Source organism: Mytilus galloprovincialis, chromosome 3 (assembly GCF_965363235.1).
Source record: "Mytilus galloprovincialis chromosome 3, xbMytGall1.hap1.1, whole genome shotgun sequence".
NCBI classification, from domain to species: domain Eukaryota; kingdom Metazoa; phylum Mollusca; class Bivalvia; order Mytilida; family Mytilidae; genus Mytilus; species Mytilus galloprovincialis.
Genome location: NC_134840.1, coordinates 49,028,251 through 49,045,954, shown reverse-complemented (window position 1 = coordinate 49,045,954; position 17,704 = coordinate 49,028,251). Strand labels below are relative to the sequence as shown.

The window sequence follows — 17,704 nt, the reverse complement described above, 5'->3', positions numbered from 1 at the left end:
ATCATTATCATTCTGCAAATATTTGAATAGAATTATAAGGAAAATTCACACAGACTCATATACTAGACTTGTTGAAATGTCGTAATATTTGATATTTTTGATATTTTATTTTTATGAAGGATTAGGTCCAGATGTTGTGACATAAATTCCTTTGTGTTCTCAAAAAGCAAAAAGTAGTGTGCACGCCATGCTCCAAACTAAAGATTTACTGCAGTTCAGTGTACATTTTTTTAAATGCTCTCTCACTCTCCCATCATTTATATATGTATTGAAAACTAGTACGCCATGACAGGATTCCAGAAAAAAATTACTTAATAGGTTTATATGTTTTATGCGGACTATAACCTTGTCGATGCCACTTTAAGATCTGACTCAGGTAGCAATACACAGTTAGGAAAAAAACTTAAAATTGACACTCAAAATTTTTAAACACCCTCTTTCCCTTCCTTTCTAACAAATAAGGCTTAATATTTGTGTTATGCATGTATATGCATGTATATATCATTGGCGGATCCAAGGCAACAACCATGGCAACAATCTGTATTTCTTTGATACAAAATATTGCAAAAAAGGGGGTTGAACATGTCACAAAGGTCTCCAAAAATTGGTCCAAAGGAACATTACAATCAATTACAGTGATACCTTTCCTGAAACCATAGGTTTATATCTATCAAGAGGTCCAAAAAAAATTATATGCATTTCTGCTCGTTTTTCCATTAAAATAGAATTGAAAATCTTTGTTGATAAACACTACAATAATTTATTGACCTATGGGCGGTACAGATAATAAATGGCCTATAAAACATGCATAAAACAATCTAAAAGTTCATATAAACCCTCTAAGACGGCTATATTATTTTTCAATTATCTAAAAATCAATTTTATTGTACAAACACTTTCATATTTAAAAAAAAAATTCTAACTGTGTATTGCTACCTCAGCTTATCGGTTTAGTTGGGTACATCGAATTTACATGACCGATCTCAATATAAATGTGTTTTTGACGTTGACCATGGAAGTATAAGATAAATCAATCTAGTTTTATAAATTAGAACTTTGAGATACAAAGTTCCAGTTTTTAGGATGTTTGGAGGGGAAATTCGTAATTTTAGATAGGATTGGCCTAGAAAATACTAAACTGTTGTTATTTATATTTATTTTTAATACAAGCGTGAGGTGGTGTTAAATGTGTTGTTCTTTGTTCGTTGTTGTTCCAAGTTTTGCTTTCTAAATACGTTTTTGATACACCAAATTTCTGTCAAATAAATTTCTTAAAACAAGGTACGAAGGATTATTTTATAATTTATGTAAATTTTATTTCAACTCTTACGTTCGTCGACTTCATGTTGTCAATGAAATATTTGAAAGGATAAAAGATTCCACGCGATTTGACTTAATAGAATAACATATTCCTATACCTAACCTATAGGGTTTTTTTTAAATTTTTTATCGGGAAACGGAAAATTTCAGATTTCTATATTACAAATTTCGTCTTAGTTACGAAAAAAAAACAAAATTATTTGTACAAGTGTATGCGCACGTTAGTTCATCCATATTTTGTGTCCATCTGTCTACACAATAGAAGTCAAATAACGTCACAGTATTGTCATGGTACCCCGATCTCCTAAGGTAACGTCAATGACGTTAGTGTAAGCCGTGACCGTAATTAGAGAATGGAAGTGGTCCATATACAATTGTGAAAATGTTTAATATCAACTGTGCAACGGCAAGACATCTGCAGGAGCTAGCAGATATTCATAAGGAGTTAGCAAAGAAGATAGTAAAGTATAGAAAGAAACGGAAGCGTATTCGTCACATTGATGAATTATGGAGGATTCGAGGAATGTCGCGCAAGTATTTCGCAAATCTCGTGAAAATGTTTTACGTACCAAATCAAATGGTCCCCAAAATTGGCGAACAGCTTCCATATATAAATACAATGTCAACCTTGACGGTAGCACCAAAATCAGATAATAAAAGATCACGTTCTAAGAAAAGGAAGCCGAAAATAAAGAAAAAGAGTTTCGCTGGTAAGAAAAGGAACTTATCCACCGATAGGAACAACCAAGATCAACCAATTAGTAAAAAAAGCTGCATAAATAGCACTAAGCAATCCAGACTCAAAGAATACGAAAACATTGCCAAAAACATTGGAAGCAAAGGGAAAAGTAGAAAACCCAGAAAAAATAAAAGCAAAAGAAATCAAAAACAAGTAAGCATATCGGATGACAGTAATTTTGGGGTGCCAAAAATGATAGATTTCCCGACAAAATGTAATCTTGAAATGTCACATTTAGCAAACATGAAAGATTTTCCAACAACAAATGGTATTGGAGTGTCAAATATGATGGATTTCCCGACAACAAGTGGTATTGGACAGTCAAACATGATGGGTTTCCCGACAACAAGTGGTATTGGAGAGTCAAACATGATAGATTTCCCGACAACTTCAAAGAGTCATGGAGCTGGACGAATAGCAAAGTGGATTTCAAGTATACCAAAATTTAACTTAGGACAAAAGGGTGATAAAAAGCATGTCCAGATTTCCAATGATGACAAATATTATTCGTATTATATCAAGGAGTCAGAAAAACAAGAATCATCAATAGGAACAGTGAAAAAATCATCACAAATTTTCTTTCAGAAAAAGATTCCCGAATCAGAACCTGCTACCAACTTATATAAAAGATGTACAATTTTATAGAAAGAATACACATATAGATCTTAAATAATTGAAAACTTTATTTTTCAATGAATTGGTTTAAAAGGTTTGCCTAAATTATGTACACGCTTTGAAAAGTCAACAAATTGATATAACATGATTATAGAAAGCATAAACTCGTTTACCTTGCCTGTTCTGAATTTTATTTGTAAATATTTCTAGTCAGTGTTCTCATAGTTAGTTTTTTTTGGTCTTTTCTCTTTTAGTAAGTTGTTTTGTCCTTTGTACCAGTATAATAAGTTATATTTATATATTCTTATGATGTGCTGTAACACAACTGTCCCTTGTTCAGGGTAGGCAAACTTATTTAACCTAATAACATTTTTTATATGTGCCTGTCTTAAGCCATGATTTTGCAATCAACGATTGAGCGCTCACAAACTTATTTAACCTAGTAACATGTTTGATATGTGCCTGTCTTAAGCCATGAATCTGCAATCAGCGATTGAGCGCTCACAAACTTATTTAACTTATAGTAACATTTTTAATTTGTGCCTGTCTTAAGCCATGAATCTGCAATCATCAACGAGTTGTCGTTGATCGCTGCCTACCATTATTATTTTTCGTTTATTACATTATGTATATGAATCTGGTTATAGATTTTTATTTAAATAGTATTCCTCCGGGGACCTTTATACATGTAGCTAACTAGAATTGATACATTTTGTTGAAGACCGTTCGTTGACTAAAAAGTCTTATAGTTATAGTAGAAAAACAAAGGATATGCCATGGGATATCCATCGATGATACAAAATAAGTTCATACACACTAAAACATACACTTAAAGCAGAGAAACCGCGCTTGTTTTGCTGTTCTTGATATTAAAGTTAAAAAAAAAAGTTTTAGACAACCAATAGAACAGGTGCCAAATTACTCCGATAGACTTAATGTTTACCACCATGTCCCTAAGTCTATGTGTTGCTTTACTAACCATCATACTGCATGAGCATGCTTTCCGGCATCAATTTTATTGAAAAGCTCATTAACCATCATAGATGATAGAAATCGAAAAAATACAAATTGAAAGCCGACAGCACTACTGTCGTGTTATTTAAAGGTTTGTTTTTCTTTCTACAGTTAAATACAACAACAAAAAGACGGCCTTTAACAGTTTAATAATACCTGTAAATAGTAATGTCCTGAATAAATTAGGTTTGTTTTTATCATTCCTAGTTCACGTCGAATAATATGACAGTTAAAGTAGTATCGTCATCCGCCATCACATAAAATATATATTGATGCATTTTAATTAATTTTAAGTAAATTCCAGTTGTTCTGTTCAGGAAATTGCTATATTTATATTTCATGGGGGAAGATTGAAAATTTAAACTTCATACCAATATTTATCGTGCAACAGAAGATGACATTTTAAACATGACCTTTGATTTAGAAATTATGTTTTACATAACAACTGATAATCGAAAATCCCTTATCGTTTCAACATGGCTTCTTAATGTTTTATTAAACACCATGGATTTTGAGAAAATTCAGTTCTTTGCTTATTTTTGAATGCTTAAACATTTCTTTCTTTAATCTATGGTTTTTCTTTTAAGTCAATACAACACAAAACGGATAATTAAGGGACAATAACATCAGTATGCAGTTTACCGATCTTCAAATCTCGTCCAACTATTCATAATATACCAGTCTCAGATATATGTACAAATGTACGTGATTTTTTTAACAAGATGTTATTGACTTATACTGTGACTAGCAATCAGTAATGTGAGTACTCTATTAGAAGGTTGTGTATTTTGTATCTTTGGTTTATGAGATTTTTATCGAGTTGATACGTTTAAGTCAGGAGCTTTCTAATACACAAGTATTTGTCGTCTGTTGCTGTGTATCACATTTTCTTTTCGTTTATATTTTTGTACATTAATCAGGCCGTTTGTTTTTTTTTTTTTCATTTGCATTGTTTTACATTTTTTACGGGCCTTTTATAACTTACTGGTACTATGCAGTATCAAGATTTGAATAAACACACAAGGTTAAGTCCTCGACTAGTTATTCATATTATCTAATTTAGTCGTTTAGAACCTTTGGCGACCCCATAGTTAATTGATAACCTGAGCACGCTTTAAAATGATCTTCGCTTTAAAATGATCTTGTCCACGTTGTTATGAAAATGACTTTACCTAATATTGAATGTTTCTCACATAAAAATACAGAGTTTCGGAAACAGTCAACAAGAAAAAAAGTTACATTTAAACTCTTAAGGTGCAAATAAACAAACAACACCGTGGTTATAAAAAAATAACAAACATATTAACAGTTCGCAAATCTGAAGACTGAGCAACATGAACCCCACTAAAAACTTGGTATGATATCAGGTGCCCCGGGAGAGAAAGCTGATTCTGCTCCACATGTGACACCTGTCGTGTTCCTTAGTACAAACTAAATCCTGAATCTAATTTAATCCTTCCCTGTTGATCCAGAAAGTTTTTGTGTCTACGGATTCAACTTTATCATTGGCAACTTTTAGCTACAGAACATTTTGGATCCTAGGTTGCGGCCAAAATTTTATTCAAGCTGTTATGTAAGATAAATGCACAAAATCATCGTTTTTGCTGACTTTGAAGACTAGAGTGTACTCTAATGAAGAGATTTGTTTAACATTGTAGTAACTAAGGCTTTTGAAATAGATCCATTTAAGAAGAACCAAGTTATGGCCAATTTGATAATATTTTATTATTAAGTTAACTTTGAAGGTCAGATTTGGCCTAAAGTGAACCTTTATGTACTTTGTATGTGTACAAAGGTTACCAGATTGAAGGATAACAAACTTGAAATGAATAATTCAATAGTACACATGAATCTGTGATAAAGATTTCTTATAATGTACATAATCTGATCATCACAGACAATAGATATGTGTGGACACTTCCACAAAATCATTTTACTCAAGTATCCTTTTGTTCTGTATGTTCAACTCATATGTCATTGAGGGGCTATCTAAGAACTTGTCAATTACATTATAGTGCGTTACCAAAAATTTAACATAACTAAAATAAATACTATTGTATTGAAAAATAAATAACAATATATTATAAATAATACACAAATAGACCTAAATAAAACTTTAGGCTCCGTCTTCTTAAGATGGTCCAATTACCCAAAGGTTTAATATCCACCAAATGATTTCTTTGATCCTATAAAAGAAAACGGAAATAAAATACAGGTATTCATTAATTTACAGCTGAGTTTACATTGTAAGAAATGAAAAAAAAACCTAATTAAAAATATCACACCAATATGCATTGAATATTAAACATTAATTCTGTGCTCTTTTGCAATGTTTAACATGAATGTAAAAATTGCAGAAATATCCTTTTATCATTTTATCTAAAATCTTTATTATTCAAAATTAACTAGGTCTTATTGACTTTCCGATTATCATGGCATGAGGGAAACATATACATGGGAATTCATACCTCTTTTTAAGGCGTTATATGTTAATTTTATCCAGAAATATAAATAAATCATTCTTAATTCGTTTTGTATGACATTGATAGAGATTTTATGTTGATATTATCGGAGTTGATATGATTATGTTTTGATTAAGCAGTATTGAACTGTTTTTTTAGCTATATAGTTATTGTCATTTACGGGTTTATCTATAATTATATTATGCTTCCAAAATGTTAATATTGAGAGTACCTCCTTTCATACAAAATTTAGTCTTTTTGAGAAAAATGCATTTAAATGCTATAAAAAAGCACCAGGTATCAATGTTTCACAACTTGAAAAAAAATAATATTAGCTTTAGTTCCTTTTAAACAATACTACATGCAGATTATCAGACATCAAATGGATTACTTACTGATGCTGAATTTTGGATATCCTTTTGAGTACGCTCTGCCCTTTTTATATCCAGTTTTCATCCCCAGACCAAATTTCGGATATCCTCCAATCATGTATTTTTTCTTCAAATATCTTACTACTTTATAGTTCTTTGGATTTCTATAGGCTTTTTGGTATACATTTGGATATTTACTATACGTTGGAATTTTTCCTTTTGGATATCCATGAATATTTTTAACATATTTTTTCGGATACCTGACTATCAATCTTTTTGGATATCCTCCCATGGATTTCTTTTTTATCATTCTTTTTGGATATCCTTTTGTAATAACTTTACCCTTTGTCATAAATTTCCCCTTTGGATAGACCCTTGGGATTTTAGATTTACCACCAACGAATTCTAAACCAGTTGTGAGAGGCCCAATTGACTGTCCAATTTGTCCTACACCAACTGCTGCGTTAAACGACGGATCTACAATTTGTGTCGGGTCAATAAATTGGAGTGAAGGGTCAGTTTGACCTACAGGCACAGCAAACGATTGGTCTCTAAATGTAGGGTCGATGAACTGTGATGTAGGATCTAAAAATTGTGTGGTAGGGTCCAAAAATTGTGTAGTAGGGTCTAGTAGTTGTGCTGTAGGGTCCAGAAATTGTGATGTAGGATCAACAAACTGAGAAGGATTTGCAATCTGCGTTGGATCAATAAACTGCATTCCTGCTATATTTTGGCTGTTCAAGAAAGATACATCGTTAGCTAATGACCCAATAGAATTTCCGCTTCCTATTCCAAATGATCCTTCATTTCCTAGATTACTTGCTTGTCCGACACCGAGTTGCCCACCGTTCCTCACAAACTGATCACATCCTAAAGGACCCGGATCACCAGGTTCACAGGGTAGAATATGTAAGCAGGATATTTCAGAAACAAAAATAAAGGCACAAATAAGAAGGATCATGATTTATCTGAAATGAAATTTAACAACTATATTTATATGTAAATTACTTCATAAATGTTTATTTAGTTACTATTTATGTTTTATTCGAAAGTATTTTACAAAGTCAAGACTAAGTTGGCTGACCACAAATGGTTCCCATGGGGGTCGATTCAAGATTTCACAAAACTAACATGTATACATGTACATTGAGTTTGTTTAGAATATATTCTAAAGTTTGATATGCCATGTTCTTTTCAAAAGTTCATGTCTTTATTTGTTCACATAAATTAAAACGTTTATTTAATTAATTCCATAAAAATGTATTTACCATATTGATAGAAGAGTATGTTTTGAATAAAACCTTCATCAGATAAATTCATATATTTTTTTCATTTTTGATAAAACAAAACATTATAACTATTTATTTAATGTTTTTATTGTTAAACCAATATAGGAAATATAAATGTTTTTCACATACCTTTATGTTTGATGGTTTTGTTTACTCTAATTCTACAAACTATGAAGAGTATATTTATACATAGATCAGAAAAGATGACTAAATAGGAAGAATTTGTTGTTTTCCAAAAAGATCAAATTCTCATTAAATGTCATTTACCTTTTACCGTTGATTTCTGGCTGTGACGGCATGAGGAATACTAGCCAGTACACACGACTTAATTTATTCGACATCCCTTTACGATTAAAAACAAAGAAACTATTATTTATATGTTTTTATAGAAAATCATGATAGAATATTCACATTAAATTGTAAAAATGTCACTATAACTTCCTCATTTAGATGCCCGCGCGAATTGTTATCTTTCTTAACAAGGTTGTCCGAATATAAAAAAAAAAAAAAAATAGCCTTGTGTCTTTTCTTAGTACACGCGCTAAAAGATATCAATAAACGGAAAAGGCCAAAAGGCATAGTTGCAGAATCGACTCACTGTGGTAAAGAAGGATTATGGTCATTTAGACTTATCTTGTCCAAAATTAATGCCGCTCTTTGCACGTCTAAAATCCTTGTAACCACTCTTTGAGGAGTCCGTAGGTGGCCTGTTTCAAGGCTAAGTTTCTGTTCCAATTCAATATACCATCATTTTCCCGTGGCAGTCAAAATTTCACCGATGTCATTCCGGACGGGCTCTTACAGGATCTACCTATTGTATTTATGGTTAATTTGTTCTCGTCCTGAACATACATGAAATATTTGCCACGGAACGTTTAAGCAACCAACAATCAATCAACCTATCGGCAAAACAATGCCCAATGAGGGGTTTCGTTTGGCTGTGTAGGATGAATAATAAGTAACCCCGCCCAAATAGAAATGTGGCATTACATGAACCTCTATCATCCAAACTGCCCGTAAAATTACAATCGAAACAAACTACTTTTGGTGGTTCTATAGGTCAAGACAGAAATTGTGTTCTTATCAAACATAGCTCCCTTGTTAGCCATTCATTCTGGTTGTACTACAATGCCTGTTTTCCTGTCAATGTGTTCTCGTTTTGCAAAGTAGATTTACAATTGACAGTGGTCGTTTTCAAAAAACCAATCAATCATAATTTGCGTACATAATTATGAGCCTATAGTAGTACCTTTGATGAGTTTTTTCTTCATAGAACATACTTTAAATATATATATACCTTCTAATAAAGTTTCAATCCTACATGACGCTTCTTCGTGAGACTCTTGATTTGTGCTGCCACTTATGTTGTGTAGAATGAACCCTTTTTATATGGTTTGATTTATATCAAGACTTTAAAAAGCATGTCCGTTTATTATTTCAAATTTTTATAAGCCCGATAGTAAAATATCTATCTTTAATACTATCATTTCAAAATTGCAAATTTGTTAGAATACATTCATCTAAGAGAACATTTATTAAACATCTATCCTCCCTTTTCCTGTACATGCAGTAGGGGTCGGCGATTCTTTGCGGGTATTCCGATCAAACAACAAAGAACTGTCTGCCACGAAATAGCCAATAGTGAAGAAAGTGGCGTTTAACGCCAATCAATCATTCCATCATTTTATTATGTCAGATGATAATCTTATGAGTCCTCGTTTATTCTTACTTTTAAAGACTAAGACCACACTTAGACCTGTCCGAGTTCTATGACAGCTTTCTGTCGATACTCTTATTTTGGCTTGTACAAGATCATGCTGTTCTCTGAGAGTTTATATTACGTTTTAACACTAAATACGATGGATGAATACCGACTGATATTTTAGTCCTAGATACCTGTTTTATTAGTTTTTTATTGGCTTTGAATTAGCTTTCATTAACTGAGAGTACTCTCAGGTTTGTACTTTCTAACTAAATTCCTCTCATGTTGTGTGTCTTGTTTTTATCTGATGTGAAATTTTAAAATAAGAAGTGTGGAATGATTGCCGATGAGACAACTTTCCAAAAGTGACCAAGTCTTTCTTCGACAGATTTCTATATTGTGTGATAATGTTTTGCTATTACACCACTGTCCTGGGTCAGGGGATGGTTAGGGGAACACAAACATTCTGTATATGCTGTTTCAAGCCAGGAGCCTATAATTCATTTGTTGCTGCATATCATATTTGTGTTTCGTTTATTGTTTTATACATAAATCAGGCTTTACGTTTTCTCCTTTGAATTGTTGAACATTTGTCAATGCGGGGCCTATTAAAGCTGACTATGCGGTGTGGGTTTTACTCATTGTTGAGAGCAGTACGGTGACCTGTAGTTTTTTTTCATGTCATTTAGTCTCTTGTTGGGTTTTATCTCATTCGCAATCATACCACAATTTCATATTTTTATATGTATGAAGCTGCTTGCTCTCTTGACTACTGCTCTCGTAATTTTTTATTCGAGAGGCATTAATGTTATGATTATGTAAACTTTAAGCCTCGGTCACACCTTACCGGATAGCACGAACGGACGCCTAACGGATGACAATAAAAGTTGTCCGTAGACAAAATTGTTATCCGTTTGGAGTCCGTTGATGTACTGACCGAATAAAACGGACGTGTAACGGATGCATAACGGACGCACACCGGATACGCAACGTACGAGAAACGGACACGTACCGGACAGAACGGATGTCGAACGTACATCCAACGGACGAATACCGCATAAAACGGACACCTAACGGAAGCTTACCGAATAAAACGAATGAACAAAATTTACGGAATAATCAAAGGCGACAATAATAATACATGTAAATCGCATAAATATTCAAAATGTTTCTGTGTAACTGGTTTTGCTTTGTTCTTCAAAATTCCGCCAAAGGGCAGTGTCTGGCCTGAATAAGAACTGCTTGATTGTGAAGAAGTGCCTATACTCTAAGATCGATTATGAATGATAAGAATTCATGAACCTTAAGAAATCTGACATACCAATAATTGGCATTTCTGACGCGAAATTTTCAATTGGCATTTATCCATTTCAGATCCGTTCATCGTCCATTTTATCCGTTATACGTCCGGTAGAAGTCCGTTTCTCATCCGTTCAACATCCGTTTTATCCGTTAAACGTCCGGTAGAAGTCCGTTGGTGAATTTATCTTCCAGACCTCACACGGGTGTATAACGGACACGTGACGCAAACATAAGAAGAAAAATTAAAAAAAAAATGTGTGGCTAATACGCTTCCGTAGACATCATCTTTACATAAGAAAAATAAACATTATGTAAAGCATAAAAATATGAACTGAACTAAAAGTAACGTAAAAAAATAACATTTAAAGTTTAGGTTCCAAAACCAATTGTCTCATAGAGTACATTTCACTGAACATCTTTTTACTTAAACTGTCCAATGTTTTACTACTAGTGATCAACCTGATAAAAGCAATCACCAACCAGTATTTGTATTTTATCGAAGGCCGAAGCAGAGGCCCGGGAAAGTAAAACTTAGATATTCAGTTATATCAGATATGTATTTATTACGGATTGAGGAGACGCCAGAACACTCCAATAGGAAATGTTCAATGGACTCTTCAGAATTAAATAAACACATTTGGCAAGTGGGACTCTCGCTAAGATTCATCCTATACAAGACTTTGTTTACAGGTAAACAATTTGTTCGTATTAAATAACATTTTGAGTCTTGCAGACTTGAAGTCCAGCAAGTTCGTCAGATATGGTTGCCTTCCTTGTGCAAAGTTAAATTTTGAGAAAATAACTAGACTGTTTTTATAATTTATTTCTTGATATTGCCCTCTCCGGACAAACCTTCCAAGAAACTGTTTAAATATATTAGAGTTGACATTCGAGTTATAAAAGTGATCCAGACCAACCATATTGAATAAATTGATCATATATTGTGGATAGTCTCATCCCCTTTGAAGCTTTAAGGACTTGAGCTCTTCAAATACAATTCGGCATAATTTACTTGAGTCAAGGCCTTGAATCCTAGCAAAATAAGACACCCTTTGTCTATCAAGAAAATCGTTTATTGGCTCCCATCCCAAATCTAGGAATAAAGCAGCTTTAGGAATATTCATCTTAGTATTAAAAATCAGTTTTGCGGTTTTATATTGCCATGTTTCAAGTATATGTTGACTAGAAGCGGATGACGGTAGCCATACGGCACACCCGTGTGCTAGAGAAGGACGGATGACCGAGTTCCAGAGAGCATCCCCAAAAGATATGCGATTAAAAGATCCGTGTTCATTAAGTAGCTTAGTCATATAATTCAGTTTGCGCTCGACAGTATTTTTTAAGAAATGATTGATATGGTAAGCAAAAGTCAAAGATGGTTATTTCTGAACTTAAAATGAACTAGAGGCTCTAGAGAGCCTGTGTCGCTCACCTTGGTCTATGTGAATATTAAACAAAGGAAGCAGATTGATTCATGACAAAATTGTGTTTTGGTGATGGTGATGTGTTTGTACATCTTACTTTACTGAACATTCTTGCTGATTACAATTATCTCTTTCTGTAATGAACTTGGCTCAGTATTTTCAGTGGAAAATGTTAGTGAAAATATACAAATTTTATGAAAATTGTTAAAAATTTACTATAAAGGACAATAACTCCTTAGGGGGTCAATTGACCATTTTGGTCATGTTGACTTAATTTTAGGTCTTAGTTTGCTGTACATATTGCTGTTTACAGTTTATCTCTATCTATAAAAATGTTCAACATAATAACAAAAACAGCAAAATTTCCTTGAAATTACCAATCCAGGGGCAGCAATCCGACAACGGGTTGTCCGATTCATCTGAAAATTTCAGGGCAGATAGATCTTGACCTGATTAACAATTTTACTTCTGTCAGATTTGCTCTAAATGCTTTGGTTTTTGAGTTATAAGCCAAAAACTGCATTTTACTCCTATGTTCTATTTTTAGTCATGGCGGCCATCTTAGTTGGTTGGCCGGGTCACCGGACACTTTTTTTAAACTAGATACCCCAAAGATGAGTGTGGTCAAGTTTGGATTAATTTGGCCCAGTAGTTTCAGAGGAGAAGATTTTTGTAAAAGAGTACTAAGATTTACGAAAAATGGTTAAAAATTGACTATAAAGGGCAATAACTCCTAAAGGGGTCAACTGACCATTTCGGTCATGTTGACTTGTTTGTAAATCTTACTTTGCTGAACATTATTGCGGTTTACAGTTTATCTCTATGTGTAATAATATTCAAGATAATAACCAAAAACAGCAAAATTTCCTTAAAATTACCAATTCAGGGAAAGCAACCCAACAACCGGTTGTCCGATTCATCTGAAAATTTCAGATTTTTACAACTGTAACAGACATATTATTTATTTGCATACATATATAGAAATTATCTAAATGTAAAAAAGTCACAAAAAAATGACACAAATGTGCATAATTATTTGTTCTACTTCACACACAAAAAAATATCAATATATATTTGTTTGTTTCACGTTTTTTTTTTATTTGTGTAAATAAGTATTATGGACGTCAAACGTCCAACTATCTACTAATTTCTGTCATATTCCAAATAACTTGTTTACAACAAATAGTTTATTGGCAAGTTTTTGACATAGCATTTATCAATTGAGGCGGGACAGTATTTTTTTATAGGTTGAATGAACTGTTCATAATATATTCTTAATCTATGAATAAGAAATAGAATGATAAGTAAATTTATCCTATTACACTTAAAACTAACCATGAATGCAACATCATTACACAGATTTAGAACTTACAAAAAAAAAAGTCCATCAAAAAATAAGGCCAAATACTGTGACATACATGTATGTATGTATGTTAAAAAATGTTCTATTTGGTCATTCGAAAAAAGAAGATGTTGTATGATTGCAAATAAGGAGAATATTCACCCCATTCCACATGACGTAGATCAAATTAACTAAAGCTAACCATTTGGCCTTTGACTATGAGCAAAACACGTACCGCATAGACAGCTATAAAAAGACCTTACAATGAAAACAACACATCATAAATAACGTGCGTCTGAAGCGCTTTTCTTGATTTATTTTCTTCACGAACGCTGAAATTCAAACATTTGAAAGTAATGGATGTTTAAATACGTATCAGCAATATATATCCCAAGGGACCTAAAAAGAGCCAAATTCATTTCAAATATGAAATATTTAGATCAAGAAAACAAACTTTCTGATTTAATATGACAAAATAATATACACAAAAAAAACCAGATATAACAGACAGCAACCAACGACAACGTCAAATTCACACGCTTTTGACTGGGGACAGGCATCAGGGGCGGATCCAGCCATTTTAAAAAAGGGGGCGTCCCAATGCCATACAGTATGACCCTTTTTGAATAGTCAGATACATTTTAAGCATGCAAAATAAACTTCCAAAAGGAAATTTTGCTATTGTTCATAGCATGCAGTTTAAGCCTCATTCACACTGTCACGTTTTACAACGTTTTAAAATACTACGTTTCAGCTATGTTTTGAATAAAGTGTCCCGTTATTTTAAAACCTAGTTACTAGGTTTGTACTACGTTCTTATCACGTTTTACTACGTATAAGTAAGTGTAGACCCACTTTTCCACCACGCATGATACGTTTCGATACGTAGTAAGCACGTTTTGTTACGTTTTGTTTGGTCAAATCGCGGGTCATCTAAGATCGTCGTACTACAATCGCACGACAGTTGCACGATATTTTGAGCATCGTGGCGATGTCGTGTGTCGTGGGACGAAAATTGAACATGCACCTTTTTTGCTCTACGATTTTTTGTCGTATCACAGTCTTGTGGCTGTCGTGAAAGTGCTGTGCGATAAACACATTGTCGTGGGTACCAATATAGACCATTTTAATAAAACAATCGTCGCAGGAATGTCGTACGACAAGTACACGACAGCACAATCACATATTATTTTTTCTGTCTTGTACCCACCGGGGAACCATCGTGGGCATGTCGTAGTTGATATGACCACTCGAAATATTATTTTGACATTTTGCACGACAGTGCCACGACAACTATTTTATAGATCTTCCACGACAAAAAATCGTACGATCTGTTGTGACCGGAAATTAATAACTTTGATACGAATTTAATTACTAGGTTTCTACTTCGTTTCAATTTTCGCTACGTTTGTTGTTGGATTTTCAAAACTTACGGTAGATATCCCGTTTTGAACAAAGGATATCTACGTTTCGATACGCTTCGTTACGTATATTCCCGTTTCGCTACGCTTCCAAAACGTGACAGTGTGACTGGGGAAGCTTAATGTATAGTGCAGCTAATTTTCCAGCACTAAAGTCATGAATGTAACACACATGGTAACTTGATCCCCATGTATATTTGGTCTTAAAAATATTTTGTCACGACAATAGATTTATTTTTTTAATTTTATCAGAATATATCGATACACATACAGTAACAAATGAGGTATCTGTATAAAATGTGGATTCAAGGGTGAATTTTAAGGACTTCTTAAAAAATGAACTACATTTTCCTTATCTTTTGATGGATCAAAACACTCATGCTGAGGTTTATTCAAGATATACAAATTATGTAAGAATTCACATCTTCCGATGATGCAGATACATCTCATTAATTTTGCAAATAGAATAAAACCAACATACAAATTGGCCGAATGTTATAATATCAGCTTTATTAACTTTTCAAATGCAAATTTTTAATTATGGAACCATGCATGCTCTGTTCAGTTGACAAAAACTTTAAAATTATAGATATAAAATAAAACCATACATAAAACTGAAGTAGTATTACTGAAAAGAGAGAATAAGTACAATTTAGTTATAATTTAATCCTTTCGTAGGGGTTCAATATCCACTGTGCCAAATTTATTGAATTAAACTGTAATTTTACATGTTGTCGACAAATGCATTGTAATAATGTTAAAAAGTGTATGTAAAAGACCTAAACCCTACTTGACTTTTCTATTTTCGGCGTGATATAAATCAATTGTGTCGTCAATTTGATATCATTTTAAGATATAAGTTAAACAACCAATTGTAAAGTAGACAATGGATCACCCTGAGGAATTACAACTAATATTTCAATTTTAAATACCACCAAGATTTTATGTCCGAACAAAAAGTGACTGGACAAAAACATGCGCCATTATTATGTCAGATGTCATGTACTATAACACAATTGTAATAAACAATTTGTGTCACGTATTGATCAATTTCACTGTCAACATTCGTCTGGATTCACAATTGATATCAATGATACTGTATAATCTGTTTATGTGTACTCTACTGTTTTACGGTACATGTAGCTTGTATGATTGATAATATTGTGTTAAAATCCATGTTTGACCTAATTTAAAATCGTATTCAATAAATTATTATTGAAAGACCCTTAAACAAACCGACAACCATTGAATTCCTTGCAACTCGGAGATCACCCTATGTTTTATATGGATGTTTTTATGTATGGAAAACAAGCTTTTCTGCGAGTTGCTTCAAATGTATCTGTCTTTTTTTAAAGAATTAAAATGATTTGTTTGAAATTAAGATTTAAAACTACTGTTTTACTCTTATCAAGGTATCATTAAATCTTACATGCTTATGAACTTCACCAAAAAATATAACATCATCAAATTTTAAAGCAATGACAATAGTGTGTGTAATATACAAAATTGAAATTGAACAAATATAATATATGCTATTCGGGATCTTACAGGGAATATAAGCTCATATTCTCGGTCAGTGCCTTATACATGTATCTTCAGAGTCGCCTTGCAAAGGAGCACCAAGCAGGTTATATGAGTGCGAGTCCGTTTGTGAAGGACTAGATTTACATTATGCTGTAGGAATTATACTGGAGCGAAATACCCTGGTTAAGTCTGAATTGTCATTCAATTTGATTATATAAACAGGGGATATTATATAGCTGATCTCCCCTCTGAACGAAAAAATAAAAAATAGAAATGATAATTAGTGTTAAAATCAGGACGCTCCATTATTATATAATTGTTAACAAGACTTCACAGGGAAAACGGGTTTTTAATTGGTTTTTTTGTTTTGTTTAATATATATGTATGTTTTTTTTTTATTAAGACTTAAAAAAGGGTTTGGAAACAAAGAGAAACATGTTGAATGTTCAGATACCTGTAGCGTACAGAGTTATCTCGCGTACATCGAAAAATTATTTTAACCGTGAACCAGGTATATGTCAGCCGATTGCTATCACTTTACACTGTGTTCAGTGGTTCATTGCTAAATATAATCATGTTTTATCTGGATCCAACGGGGGACATTTTCTTCTTGGAAACCACTGATTTGACTGGAGTAAAATTTGGCATGACATTATTGTCCGTCATAAAATTAATCAATAAGCTGAAAATTATATTCTTATGGTTCTTTGTGGAGTTTGGTTCTAATCTGATCATGAATTATAAGATGGCCGTCAATACTGCATGTCGGGTACACTCCCACAATTCCGAGAAAATGATTCCAAAGGTTTGAGTAATATCAATGTATCGATGATAACACCAACAATTTGCCAATCTGAAATCAAGGTGACCGTTGCCATGACACTTCTATAAGTGCCATGTGCTGCATAGGGCGCATACGGGACCCATGTATCTGAGTCTGTATATTGCTTGTTGTACTTGTCTAAATTTCATTAATTCCATGTCTGTTCTATCTTGTCGATATTAACTCCGCCACATTCTATATGTGCCTGTCCCAAGTCATGAGCCTGTAGTTCAGTGGTGGTCGTTTGTTAATGTCTGTCATAAATTATTTTGTTATGAATTAGGCCGTTAAGTTTATCAATTGAATTGTGTTAGAACAGTTGTTTTTCATAACAAAGCATTATAAAACCGACTATA

General features: G+C 33.0%; 1 long non-coding RNA gene across 2 annotated transcripts; it reads right to left on the bottom strand.

Annotated features, from left to right (window-relative positions):
- Positions 1–5,728: 5,728 nt before the first annotated feature.
- On the bottom strand, positions 5,729–8,244 carry LOC143066458 (uncharacterized). Of its 2 annotated transcripts, none has more exons than XR_012975626.1 (3): positions 8,078–8,244; positions 6,546–7,489; positions 5,729–5,874 (listed from the first exon to the last, which is right to left on the bottom strand). It is a non-coding gene; the product is annotated as an uncharacterized LOC143066458 (long non-coding RNA). The 2 variants fall into 2 exon arrangements; XR_012975625.1 differs by lacking the exon at positions 8,078–8,244 and adding an exon at positions 7,940–8,046.
- Between the last annotated feature and the right edge of the window lie 9,460 nt (positions 8,245–17,704).